This window comes from Petromyzon marinus, chromosome 36, assembly GCF_048934315.1.
Source record: "Petromyzon marinus isolate PM22_M1 ecotype Great Lakes invasive population chromosome 36, UKy_Petmar_22M1.pri1.0, whole genome shotgun sequence".
Lineage (NCBI taxonomy): Eukaryota > Metazoa > Chordata > Hyperoartia > Petromyzontiformes > Petromyzontidae > Petromyzon > Petromyzon marinus.
In genome coordinates this window covers 11,703,111-11,716,531 of record NC_133702.1, presented here as the reverse complement: position 1 = coordinate 11,716,531, position 13,421 = coordinate 11,703,111, and the positions used below count along the sequence as shown (strand labels likewise).

General features: G+C 50.2%; 1 protein-coding gene across 1 annotated transcript in view; it reads left to right on the top strand.

The window, feature by feature from the left end:
* Positions 1-8,833: 8,833 nt before the first annotated feature.
* Positions 8,834-13,421, top strand: part of RNF123 (ring finger protein 123) — an 81,154-nt gene continuing 76,566 nt past the window's right edge. Inside the window, exon 1 of the mRNA XM_032966381.2 lies at positions 8,834-9,174. The gene's annotated coding sequence lies outside the window, so the exon portion shown is untranslated. The remainder of the gene's footprint in view (positions 9,175-13,421) is intronic.

Here is a 13,421-nt window from a genome sequence, read left to right as displayed (position 1 = left end):
CCACTAATGCACCTCATCGTCACGTGAAGCACATTAATCGCACCTCTTTCTAATGGAAATATCCGACACATAATGGCCCACAACATCACAAGGGGCTGCCACGCTGCAATCTGTAGGCATTACCGGGGCAATAACACGCGCGGCCTGGAACATTGAGCGTAAGCGGAACATAAACATCATCATTACCACGTGAAAACAATGCGGCTGGGACATTGTTGCGAGTAAACATGCAATTTGTTAGCCGACGGTATTATGGGAGGGCGGGTGGAGCGGTGGTGCAGTGGTTAGCTCACCGCACTAAAAACTCAGCGGTGGACTGACCATGGCTGTCGATTAATCATTTTCGTACTTTGAAGAAAAACAAAATCGATGTTCACACGGCCGATTGGACGCGTGCACAGCGAGTCTTAGGAATCGACCGATGACTCGATGCGTCGTCGCGGCATTCTCCCTCACACGCGAATGCACGAATACAGATGGCGTGGGGAGCCTCGCTTGAACCCCAGTCCTGAGTTGAACCCCAGCCCTGAGTTGAACCCCAGCCCTGAGTTGAATCCCTGCCCTGAGTTGAACCCCAGCCCTGAGTTGAACCCCTGCCCTGAGTTGAACCCCAGCCCTGAGTTGAACCCCTGCCCTGAGTTTAACCCCAGCCCTGAGTTGAACCCCTGCCCTGAGTTGAACCCCTGCCCTGAGTTTAACCCCAGCCCTGAGTTGAATCCCTGCCCTGAGTTGAACCCCAGCCCTGAGTTGAACCCCTGCCCTGAGTTGAACCCCTGCCCTGAGTTGAACCCCTGCCCTGAGTTGAACCCCTGCTTGCGCGTGAGACGCCCGTGTGTTTATCTCTCTGTTTATTTTCCACTCTCGTGATTTTGCTCCTTCCTCTTCCCCGCGGGATGATGGTGGTGGAGGTGTTGCTGTTATTCTTCCGTCCGTCCCTGCCCCGCGTCTTTACTGAGTCGCCGCTGCCGTGCGCGTTACACGCTTAATTACAACCGGTCACCATCAGCCACGGTCAATCCACTGCTGGATGGATGTACGGCCCAACTCCTCGCTCTTTAGCCGGTCGCCCACCAGATCGCCGTGTCGCGAGACGGAGATGATGTTTTGATTTGGACGGTGCCCGCAAAGTATCCGAACGAGTCGTCCTCGGTCGTCCAACGAGGGAAAAAAAATGGATCAACAGCTGAAGAGAAATCCACGCTTGGGTTTACGGAGAGGCGACTATTCGGGACATGCGGGTCGGAGCATGCACGCACGTTCAACGACTGAGAGTGCGGAGAACACGGGAGATGATAGTTTGGCGAACGCTGATGATTTAATTGTGATTCAGACTTGCACCACGCACGGTATTTGCTGTCGGGAGAGTTTCAGTTTATTTATTTTGGTATAGCCCTGTGAGCCATTCGGCTCTTGAATCGGGTGCAACCACAACAAACAAAAAACAAAAACACGAACAAGAAAACATCTTAATGTGACTGTGCAAACAGAAAATCCATGAAAAAAAAACAGCAAAAATATTCCTGAAAAAAGCACCGTACACCAACGCTGTGTGCAAAAATTTTTAGTGGGATGCAAGTCAAACAACAAGGAAATTCTAGATTTGAAGCTTTCGTGACTGCAAGGATTCATACTCTTTGGTTTTTTGGGTAAAGTCACGTAGGTAGCTTGTGTTGCCTCCGAAACGTCGTGATTTAATTTATTTTTTATTTTACCTACGTGACTTTACCGAAAAAAACAAAGAGTATTAACCACTTGAAAACTTAGATTAAGGCCGTCAGTCTAACTCCGTACTACAACAAAACAAACATGTCCAAACCAAAAAAACGTTTTCCAAATCACCAAAAAATAAAGCCATAATTGCAACGTAACAGTGATCACAGGGACTGTGACCGAATTCTTTACAATAAACTACATAAATAACATGTAACACCAAATCCTAGAGCCATAGCTGGCTGTATGAGTTACTCCACAACAAAAGGCATCAGTCGGAGTATCAAATTTTTCAATGCACCTTTAAGATCAGCACGCCAAATCAAAATACAGATAATACTTTGCAGCGTCATCCGGAGCGAAGCATTTTATTTTACGCCAATGAATAGCAGTGGCAGGGGTGCACAACTCAACTAGAGCAGTTTCGAGAGAAGATCTCATTGGTAGCGATTCAAGTTGCAGTTTATTGGCAATAGCATTCCAGACCCTGGGGGCATCAATAGCAAAGGCCCTTCCTCCAGTTTTTGTACGGCAATAGGGAATGTGAAGCTGGTAATTGAGCGAAGACCTGAGGTCAAATTTGTTCTTTGAAACAGAGAGGAGATCCAGCAGGTAGTCTGCGGATTTTTTTTGTACGTACATCGTGATTAAATAAGATCTGGTGCACAAGCCGTCGAACATTAAGAGATGTTAAGTTTGACCCAATGTAGAGATCACAGTGGTGAGTCCTATATGCTGTCAAAAATCCCCAATTGTTTCAAATGGCGTGGCGGCCCTCAATTGGGGAAAGTGCCTCTGAGAATGAATGAAGAATCACTGCACCGAGCCATACCGTGATGGCGCTTTTACAGAAGCGACCTGGCTATCTCAAATGATGGCTCAACCAAATCACGGCTCATCATCACCACCACTACGTAGCAGCAGCAGCAGCCAAATAACTCTCAGCGCGTGACATTGATTCTAAATGTGGAGTGGGGGGCGGTCGCACGGGGAGAGAGAGACGCAAACTCCAAATATACAGCAGCAGCAGCAGGCGTCAGGGTCGGGATCGAACCCACGACCTCCTGTGTACCAGGCGAGGTAGTTAACATCTCCTAGCCACCGTGATGATGATGAGAGACACCGCAAACTCCACATATACAGCAGCAGCAGCAGGCGTCAGGGTCGGGATCGAATCCACGACCTCCTGTGTACCAGGCGAGGTAGTTAACATCTCATAGCCACCGTGATGATGATAGACACCGCAAACTCCAAATATACAGCAGCAGCAGGCGTCAGGGTCGGGATCGAACCCACGTCCTAATGTATACCAGGCGAGGTAGTTAACATCTAGCCACCGTGATGATGATGAGAGAGACACCGCAAACTCCAAATATACAGCAGGTGTCAGGGTCGGGATCGAACCCACGTCCTCCTGTGCACCAGGCGAGGTAGTTAACATCTAGCCATGATGATGATGAGAGACACGCAAACTCCAAATATACAGCAGCAGGCGTCAGGGTCGGGATCGAACCTACGTCCTCCTGTACACCAGGCGAGGTAGTTAACATCTAGCCACCGTGATGATGATGATGAGAGAGACACCACAAACTCCAAATATACAGCAGCAGGCGTCAGGGTCGGGATCGAACCCACGTCCTCCTGTACACCAGGCGAGGTAGTTAACATCTCCTAGCCACCGTGATGATGATGAGAGACACCGCAAACTCCAAATATACAGCAGCAGGCGTCAGGGTCGGGATCGAACCCACGTCCTCCTGTACACCAGGCGAGGTAGTTAACATCTCCTAGCCACCGTGATGATGATGAGAGAGACACCGCAAACTGCAAATATACAGCAGGTGTCAGGGTCGGGATCGAACCCACGACCTCCTGTACACCAGGCGAGGTATGCTGTAGAACATCGGTGACGATTGTCTGAGCGACTCGAAAGGAGGGAACCGCAGAGACGCGGGAAGGCGACAGCCCAAGCTCCGCGATCCTCGACATATGAAGATGTTTTTTCAGCCCATTCGTTGTTATACTGAACTTCTGTGCTCACCCCGCGCGCCGCCTTCTCCAACCCGCACAGACCAGCGTGGTGAAGTATGACCAAACGAATCCCCGAGAACCGGCACGGCGTGTGGAATGGGCTGACAAGAGAGCGGTCGCTCACGTCCAGGGTGAGATCGGCACAAACACAACCACCACGACCGACATCGCGCTCCACTCTCCCGATGCTGCTCCAGGTGGTGCGCCTGCACCGTCTCGCGCTCCCCTCTGCGTGGCTGTACTCCCCCCTGGTGGCGACGGCACGCCACTGCCTCCTATTAATAAACAACAGACTGTTGGGGCAAGCGCTGTTAGCGAGCGCCTATGAAGGCCGGAAGGGCACACGAGGGGGTGGGTGGCCAGCACCACGCCCCGCCGCCTTTGTCTCCCCAGTGGCGATGTTTACACACCGCACCAGGTACTCCGCACCGAGTACTCCGCACAAGGTACTCATTTGAGGTTGAATCGACCTAGGGGAGGAGGCCCAGGACCGGTTCAGATAATTGTCACCGATGTTCTACAGCATACCTCGCCTGGTGTACAGGAGGTCGTGGATTCGATCCCGACCCTGACGCCTGCTGCTGCATATTTGGAGTTTGCGTGTCTCTCTCTCTCCCGTGCGACCGCCCCCACTCCACATTTAGAATCAATGTCACGCGTTGAGAGTTATTTGGCTGCTGCTGCTACGTGGGGGTGATGAGCCGTGATTTGGTTGAGCCATCATTTGAGATAGCCAGGTCGCTTCTGTAAAAGCGCCATCACGGTATGGCCCAGTGCAGTGATTCTTCGCTCATTCTCAGAGGCACTTTCGCCAATTGAGGGCCGTCACGCCATTTGAAACAATTGGGGATTTTTGACAGCAGCAGCACGATGAGGATGGTGGGTTGTTTTTTTACATTTCGTATATTTCATGGAACTCTTTTGGCCAGTATCGTGGTATGGAAAATAAGAATAGGCGTGTAACCTTTTCGCCAATACGACAGATGTTGTGTTAAGATGTTTACACAGTTTTCAGTTTATTTATTTTGGTATCGCCCTGTGAGCCATTCGGCTCTTGAATCGGGTGCAACCACAACAAAAAAAAACACGAACAAGAAAAACATCTTAAAGTGACTGTGACTGTGCAAACAGAAAATCCATGAAAAAAGCAGCAAAATATTCCTGAAAAAAGCACCGTACACCAACGCTGTGTACAAAAAATCCCAGTGGGATGCAAGTCAAACAACTACCACAAGAAAACTTAGATTAAGGCCATCAGTCTAACTCCGTACTACAACAAAACAAACATGTCCAAATCAAAAACTTTTCGAAATCAATAAAAAAATAAAGCCATAATTGCAACGTAACAGTAATGACAGGGACTGTGACCGAATTTTTACAATAAACTACATAAATTGCATGTAACAACAAATCCTAGAGCCATAACTGGCTGCATGAGTTACTCCACAATAACAGAAGCATCAGTTGGAGTATCAAATTTTTCAATGCACCTTTAAGATCAGCACACTAAATAAAAATACAGATAATACTTTGCAGCGCCATCCGGAGCGAAAACATTTTATTTTATTTTACGCCAATGAATAGCAGTGGCAGCTAGGGGTGTACAACTCTTCTAGAGCAGTTTTGAGAGAAGATCTCATTGGTAGCGTTTCAAGTTGCAGTTTATTGGCAATAGCATTCCAGACCCTGGGGGCATCAATAGCAAAGGCCCTTCCTCCAGTTTTTGTACGGCAAGCTGGTAAATGAACGAAGACCTGAGGTCAAATTTGTTCTTTGAAACAGAGGAGATCCACATTAAGAGGTGTTAAGTTTGACACAATGTAGAGTCCTATATGGGCAGTTCAATCTAAATCTTAAGGCCGAGTGATAGATGGAATCAAGCTTCTTCAGTACAGTCCTTGGGGCTGATTTATATACGATGTCACAATAATCAAGTAGAGGCAGTATCGTAGCTTTTATCAATTCCAAACGGAACATTGGGGGGAAGCAGTGCTTGTGTCGATACAGAAAACCAATTTTTATTTTTGTCTTTTTACCAATATAATCAATGTGATCTTCAAAATTCAGTTTTGAATCCAGGATGACCCCAAGATACTTATAGATCTTGATTTGCTCTATTTGATAATTATTTAAGGAATGTAGTTGGGGAAAAATAACTTCCTGCTTTAGTCCTGGTGAGAAGCATAGCACCTTGGTTTTGGAGGTATTCAGGACTAGTTTAAGAGCAACTAGCTGATGTTGTAGTTTGTTGAAATCACCCTGTAGCTTAGCAATCACGTCATCTGGAGAGCGGCCAGCAGTAATCAGTATCGTGTCATCTGCAAAAAGATTTACCCTGGAATGATCCAGGTCAGTGCCCAAGCCATTGACATAAAGAGAGAACAAAAGGGGGCCGAGGATGGAACCCTGTGGAATCCCTTTTGTCATCTTAACACTGTTTGACCTCCAACCATCTGTGAATACAGTTTGGGTGCGAGAAAAGAGGTTATTTTGTAACCATTTTACTGCGTTTTCGGAAAAACCGAGGCAACTTAGTTTATTAAGCAGGGTGTTGTGGTCTACTGTATCAAAAGCTTTGGACAGGTCTGGAAAAAGACAGGCACAGTACTGCTTATTATCAGGGCTACTGTAAATGTGATTCAGAGTCTAATGCAGCAGATGTGGTGCTGTATTTTTTTCGGAACCCAGATTGTTTTAGATGTAGTAGATTGTTGGTGGACAGGAAACTGCTAATTTGGTAGGTCAATAATTTTTCAAAAATTTTCATCAACGGGGGCAAAATTGAGATAGGTTGGTAGTTATTTGGATCATCTTTAGGGCCCCCTTTGTGAAGTGGACGGACATAAGAATGTTTCCATTCTAGAGGAACTGATGCTTCTTTGATGGACACGTTGAAAATATCAGCTATAGGTTTGTATTTTAGGTGACCAATAGTTAGTCGAGCAAAGACGGGAATACTATCTGCTCCGGTAGAGGAGGACCCTTTGAGGTAGGACAGTTGTTTCAGAACATTATTTTCGTGGATTGGCTGGAAACTAAATTCGTTTAATGTTTGGACAGGGGTGTAGGAATTTGCATGAGCAGGGGTGACTCCCAATACATTATCAAAAAGATTACCAGCTTCAGAAAAATGAAAGTTAAAATTAGCGACTATTTTTTTGGGATCTGAAAAATATTACCCATTTCGGTTAAGCTCAACGGGCAGATTGTCTGTTTTGGATGCCTTTTCGATACATTTGATTGCTTTCCAGAAACCTGGCATTTCCATGTGATTCCAGGAGAATGGAGGAAAAGTAGGCATTTTTTGCATGCCGTATTTTTTTGACGCATCTATTCCTTAAAATTCTGTATTCTAGCCAGTCATTGACCAAATTACTTTTCTGAGCACATGCCCAAGCCTTGTCCCTAGTTTTCATGAGCTTTGTAATCAAAGGATCAAACCATGGTGGGCGGTTGCCTTTAGTTTTAAATCTTACCAACGGAGCATGTTTGTTAAGAATTGGAGAAACGTGTACCTGAAGGTCTCCCAAGCCGTAGTCAGGTTGGGGATATCACAGACCTTGTCAATATCCGAGTGAAGCACATCATTAGTAAATGCCTGAGTGCTGAAGTGTCTCATAGAGTGCCTCTCAACCAATTTAGGGGGGGCTTTGGGTCTGGCTGATGATCTCACCCCAAAAATGAAGGAGTGATCACTAAGGTTATTACCCAGAACACCAGTCAGTGCGAAATTGTGAGGGGCATTTGTCAATAGGACGTCAAGCAGCGATGATTGCCCCCGGGTTTTTTATGTTTCGTCTTGTGGGGACATTTATTAATTGAAACAGAGTAAATTCATCTGCAAAATTTCTGGCCACGGCCGGCGTGTTTAGCCAATTCCTATTTAGATCACCCACTAAAACTCTTTCACCTTTAGGGACGCCCCCAAAAAGCTCTCTCAGTGCAGGTGCAGCTTCAACATCCTTCCCACTAGGCGGTCGATAGCAGCACACTACTAATATCTGTTGATTATTTGGGAGAGTTATTTTGAGAGCCAGACCTTCAAAGCAACATTTTTTTAAACAAGGAGTGAGCTAGTGAACATGCAATAGTATTACGAACATAGATGGCAATTCCACCTCCTTTAGATCCTCGGTCAAGCCGAAAAAGGTTGTAGTTGCCAATCGCAATCTGCAAGTCATTGACGGCAGGAGTGAGAAATGTTTCTGTTAGGCAAAAAATGTCCAGGTCACACCAAATAGATGATACATTTTGCAAGGAATCAAGTCCTGCATTAACCACACACAGCACTTGTGGTGATAATATTCTAGCATTGCCTTAAGTTTAACACGCTTGGCCATAAAGAAGGCCGTCTCTGGTGTAGGGCAATCCGTTTCAAAGACAATGCCATACATGATTATTATCGGAGCATGTTTTCATGTTCACCGCAATTGTGTGTGGTTAATGCAGTAGTTGACGTCTTGCACAAGTTGTCTGTTTGGTGTTGGGACATCTGAACACAACTCCTGCTCGTTGTCTTTCATCCTCAAGGCCACGAGGGGCCGCCAGTACGGCCCGCGGACCTTGCAATGAAGCAACACGTGGGGCTCGGTGGGACCCCCCCCCCACTCCGCCCCCCCCCCACTCCGCCCCCCCCCCCACTCCACCCCCCACTCCGCCCCCCCCCACTCCCCACTCCACCCCCCCAACTCCACTCCGCCCCCCCACTCCGCCCCACCTCCCCCCCACTCCAACTCCACCCCCCTCCCCCCCACTCCACCCCCCCACATTCCAACTCCACCCCCCCCCACTCCAACTCCACCCCCCTCCCCCCCACTCCACCCCCCCCCACTCCCCCTCACAACTCCACCCGTCCTCCTCCCACTCCGCCCCCCCCCACTCCGGCCCCCCCCCACTCCACCCTCCAACTCCCCCCACCCCAACTCCCCCGCCCCCCTCCACTACCCCCACACTCCACCCCCCCACTACCCCCACACTCCACCCCCCCACTACCCCCACACTCCACCCCCCCACTACCCCCACTACCGGTCGACCGCTCCACCCCCCACCCCACCCCCCACTACCCCCCCACTGCCCCCCCCCCCGGCTCGCACGGTGACGCGCGGCGCGCAGTGCATGACGGTCTTCGCGTCCCGCCGGCCCTGCCGCTCCCGCCCGTGCCGCTGCCACCCCGCTGGTTTTTATTTCGTCAACTACTGCGGGGAGGCCCTCGGAGCCCCCGAGGGGCCTCCACCGTCATTCTCATTACTCTTCATTGGCAATGCTGCTGCTGCTACTGCTGCCGTGATTGGAGTGTAACGCCTTCATCGCTCGAGCTGGGCCGCGTTCCCACCGTGCTGAGCAACCACAACCACCACAACCACCACCATCATCACAACAACCACCACCATCATCATCATCACCTCGTCAGGGAGAGGAGGAAGGAGGCCCTGGGTGAGTATCCAAGTCGCGGAGGTCTCGGGGTTCTCTGGGGGGTACAGCAAGAAGGACGAGTGTGTGGTGGTACAGTGACGAGTGTGTGTGATGGTACAGTGACGGGTGTGTGATGGTACAGTGACGGGTGTGTGATGGTACAGTGACGAGTGTGTGATGGTACAGTGACGAGTGTGTGATGGTACAGTAGGTAAGGTGTGTGATGGTACAGTGACGAGTGTGTGGTGGTACAGTGACGAGTGTGTGTGATGGTACAGTGACGAGTGTGTGATGGTACAGTGACGAGTGTGTGATGGTACAGTGACGAGTGTGTGATGGTACAGTGACGAGTGTGTGATGGTACAGTAGGTAAGGTGTGTGATGGTACAGTGACGAGTGTGTAGTGGTACAGTGACGAGTGTGTGTGGTGGTACAGTGACGAGTGTGTGATGGTACAGTGACGAGTGTGTGATGGTACAGTGACGAGTGTGTGATGGTAGTGACGAGTGTGTGGTGGTACAGTGACGAGTGTGTGATGGTACAGTGACGAGTGTGTGATGGTACAGTGACGAGTGTGTGGTGGTACAGTGACGAGTGTGTGATGGTACAGTGACGAGTGTGTGGTGGTACAGTGACGAGTGTGTGATGGTACAGTGACGAGTGTGTGATGGTACAGTGACGAGTGTGTGGTGGTACAGTAGGTAAGGTGTGTGATGGTACAGTGACGAGTGTGTGATGGTACAGTGACGAGTGTGTGATGGTACAGTGACGAGTGTGTGGTGGTACAGTGACGAGTGTGTGGTGGTACAGTGACGAGTGTGTGATGGTACAGTAAGCAGGATGGGTGTGTGATGGTACAGTGACGAGTGTGTGATGGTACAGTGACGAGTGTGTGGTGGTAGTGACGAGTGTGTGATGGTACAGTATGTAAGGTGTGTGATGGTACAGTGACGAGTGTGTGGTGGTACAGTAAGCAGGATGGGTGTGTGATGGTACAGTGACGAGTGTGTGATGGTACAGTGACGAGTGTGCGATGGTACAGTGACGAGTGTGCGGTGGTACAGTGACGAGTGTGGTGGTACAGTGACGAGTGTGTGATGGTACAGTAAGCAGGATGGGTGTGTGATGGTACAGTGACGAGTGTGTGATGGTACAGTAAGTAGGAACGGTGTGTGATGGTACAGTGACGAGTGTGTGGTGGTACAGTAGGTAAGGTGTGTGATGGTACAGTGACGAGTGTGTGGTGGTACAGTAAGCAGGATGGGTGTGTGATGGTACAGTGACGAGTGTGTAATGGTACAGTAGGTAAGGTGTGTGGTGGTACAGTAAGCAGGATGGGTGTGTGATGGTACAGTGACGAGTGTGTGGTGGTACAGTAAGTAAGATGGGTGTGTGATGGTACAGTGACGAGTGTGTGGTGGTACAGTGACGAGTGTGTGGTGGTACAGTGACGAGTGTGGTGGTACAGTGACGAGTGTGTGATGGTACAGTAGGTAAGGTGTGTGATGGTACAGTAAGCAGGATGGGTGTGTGATGGTATAACAAGCGGGCTGTAAGGTCACAGCACAGAACTGTAAAACTGTGCGTTGATAGTAGGCAGTACATCAAGTAGTAATGTGTGCACGGCAGCAGGGTTTAGAAGGCAGTTACAATGGTAATAGGTCGGTAACATCAGCACAGCAAGTGGGGTGGGTGAAGGCAGTAGATCAAGTGGGCAGATGACTGTGATCATGGCTAGCACAGTCGTGACAAGTTCATCAAGCACGACGTACGTGTGAGTATTTGACCATACCTCCCCACGCCGGTCAGCGCGGGTTGGTCACGGGGCGAGGCTAGGACGCAACATTAGATTGTGAAGCAGCGCTCTCTGCTTTCAAAGCATCCCTGGGAATCGTCATCACGTCAACACCACCATTATTATTATTAGCGGCGGCGGTGGTGGTGGTGGTGTTGGTGACCAGCTCAGCTCAGCGCGGACCCCCCCCCCCCCGCCGCGGCTATGCCCGCCGGTGAACTCCGTGGAGCTGCGACCCCGGCACACGGCCCCCTGGGGCGTGCGACGGTGGTGGGCACGAGGTGTCAGTGGTGCCGGCAGCGGACCCACCCCGCGTTGGGGGGCCGGTCCGCCGCCGCTGTGCATTGCCGCACGACGGTACGGGCCCTGCTCCGCGTTTGGCTAATCGTTCGTGGGGGCGGCCAGGTCGCTTCGGGTAAAACGACGAGAGCGAGAGAGGTGTGGTCATGTGGGTCCGTGGGCAGCAGACGTGGCAAGGGGGGGTGGCGGCTGCGTGACGAGAAGCGGAGCTGATGGACTCGGCCGGCGCGCCCTGTCGTGGCTACTTGGGAGATGTTAACTGCCTCGCCTGCTGTACGGGAGGTCGCGGGTTCGAGCCCGACCCTGATGCCCGTCTTTACCTCCACGTGGTCGTGTGGATCTGTCTCCGGGTTCTCCGTTGATTTTCTTACCCGCCGCGTGTGGAACCAACGTCGGCGCGTTCCGAGTGTTTGGCTGCAGTAGAAAATGATGAGCCGCCACTTCGTTGGACCTTCATTCGTGGTGGCGCCAGGGGGCTGCTGAAAAAAAAGAGACATGCAGTGAGGGAAAAAAGTATTTGATCCCCTGCTGATTTTGTACGTTTGCCCACTGACAAAGAAATGATCGGTCTATAATTTTAATGGTAGGTTCATTTGAACAGTGAGAGACAGAATAACAACAGCAAAATCCAGAAAAACGCATGTCAAAAATGTTATAAATTGATTTGCATTTTAATGAGGGAAATAAGTATTTGACCCCCTCTCAATCAGAAAGATGTCTGGCTCCCAGGTGTCTTTTATACAGGTAACGAGCTGAGATTAGGAGCACACTCTTAAAGGGAGTGCTCCTAATCTCAGCTTGTTATCTGTATAAAAGACACCTGTCCACAGAAGCAATCAATCAATCAGATTCCAAACTCTCCACCATGACCAAGACCAAAGAGCTCTCCAAGGATGTCAGGGACAAGATTGTAGACCTACACAAGGCTGGAATGGGCTACAAGACCATTGCCAAGCAGCTTGGTGAGAAGGTGACAACAGTTGGTGCGATTATTTCGCAAATGGAAGAAACACAAAAGAACTGTCAATCTCCCTCGGCCTGGGGCTCCATGCAAGATCTCACCTCGTGGAGTTGCAATGATCATGAGAACGGTGAGGAATCAGCCCAGAACTACAAATAAGAAATCATTTTTGAAGTTTTATCAGTCCTTGGGCAAGATGCATGGGACGGGTGCCAGCGGTTATGTGAGGAACTGCTGACGGACTGCACCACCACCGCCACTGCTGCTGCTGCTGCCCCCTGCAACATGCTCTGGACTGGTGCCATCTCCTCGTGTGACGCCGCCGCCGCCGCCGGCGCTATTAATACCCACAGCTTGCAGTGCACCGGCGCCGCGCTGATGGTGAAAACTCAACGCCTTTGTCAACGTTTCGGGCAATAGCCCTTCTTCATGGCACGTGGTGCTATGATGGACAGAAATATACTTTTATTTTTAAGGCCACAGTGTTACTAACAAATGTGTTGTTGAACGTCTTGTTGTTTGCACCTGTGCACCTCTACTCAACGCAGCAGCAGTAGCAGTAAATAACTTGTTTTGATGGTCGAGTGGGCATGTGTATGCTTGTGTGTGTGAAGCGATGTGTGGTGCTGTGGTTCATGCAGAGTGTGGCGCAGTGGTTAGCGCGCTGTGTGTGTATGTGTGTGTATGTGTGTGTATGTGTGTGTATGTGTGCCCCAACAATCTGTTGCAGGCTATACAGGGGATCTTTATCTTTGTGTGTGTGTAAAAGGAGCTGGACACATTCCCATCAGTGACCTCCTCTGGCAGGCAAGGCTGCGATGGCTGTGTCATGTAGCCTTCATGCCCAGCCACTGCATGCTCAAGCAGCTTTTGTTCGGCCGCATAGAGGGGCTAAACGGGGACGGCACGGGCTGGAGAAGAGATGGAGTGATGCGGTACGGGATGATGTGGAGCTGAGTGGACTTACCGATGACTGGTACCAGCGGTGTCAAGATCGGCCTCTGTGGAGGAGGCTCGTGAAGGACGCTACTGGGCAGTTGGAGGCAGTCGCCCTCTAGCAACAACGGAGGGCAGAGGGGCGACGCTCACAAAAATGAGCGGAGCGCTGGGCGGCTAAAATGCAGCAAGTTGGCACAGCTGGTGCATCTACCGGTCATCTCAGTCAGCCAACCCATGGCACCTGGGTCTGTCCTGAGACCTCCTGTCAGCGAG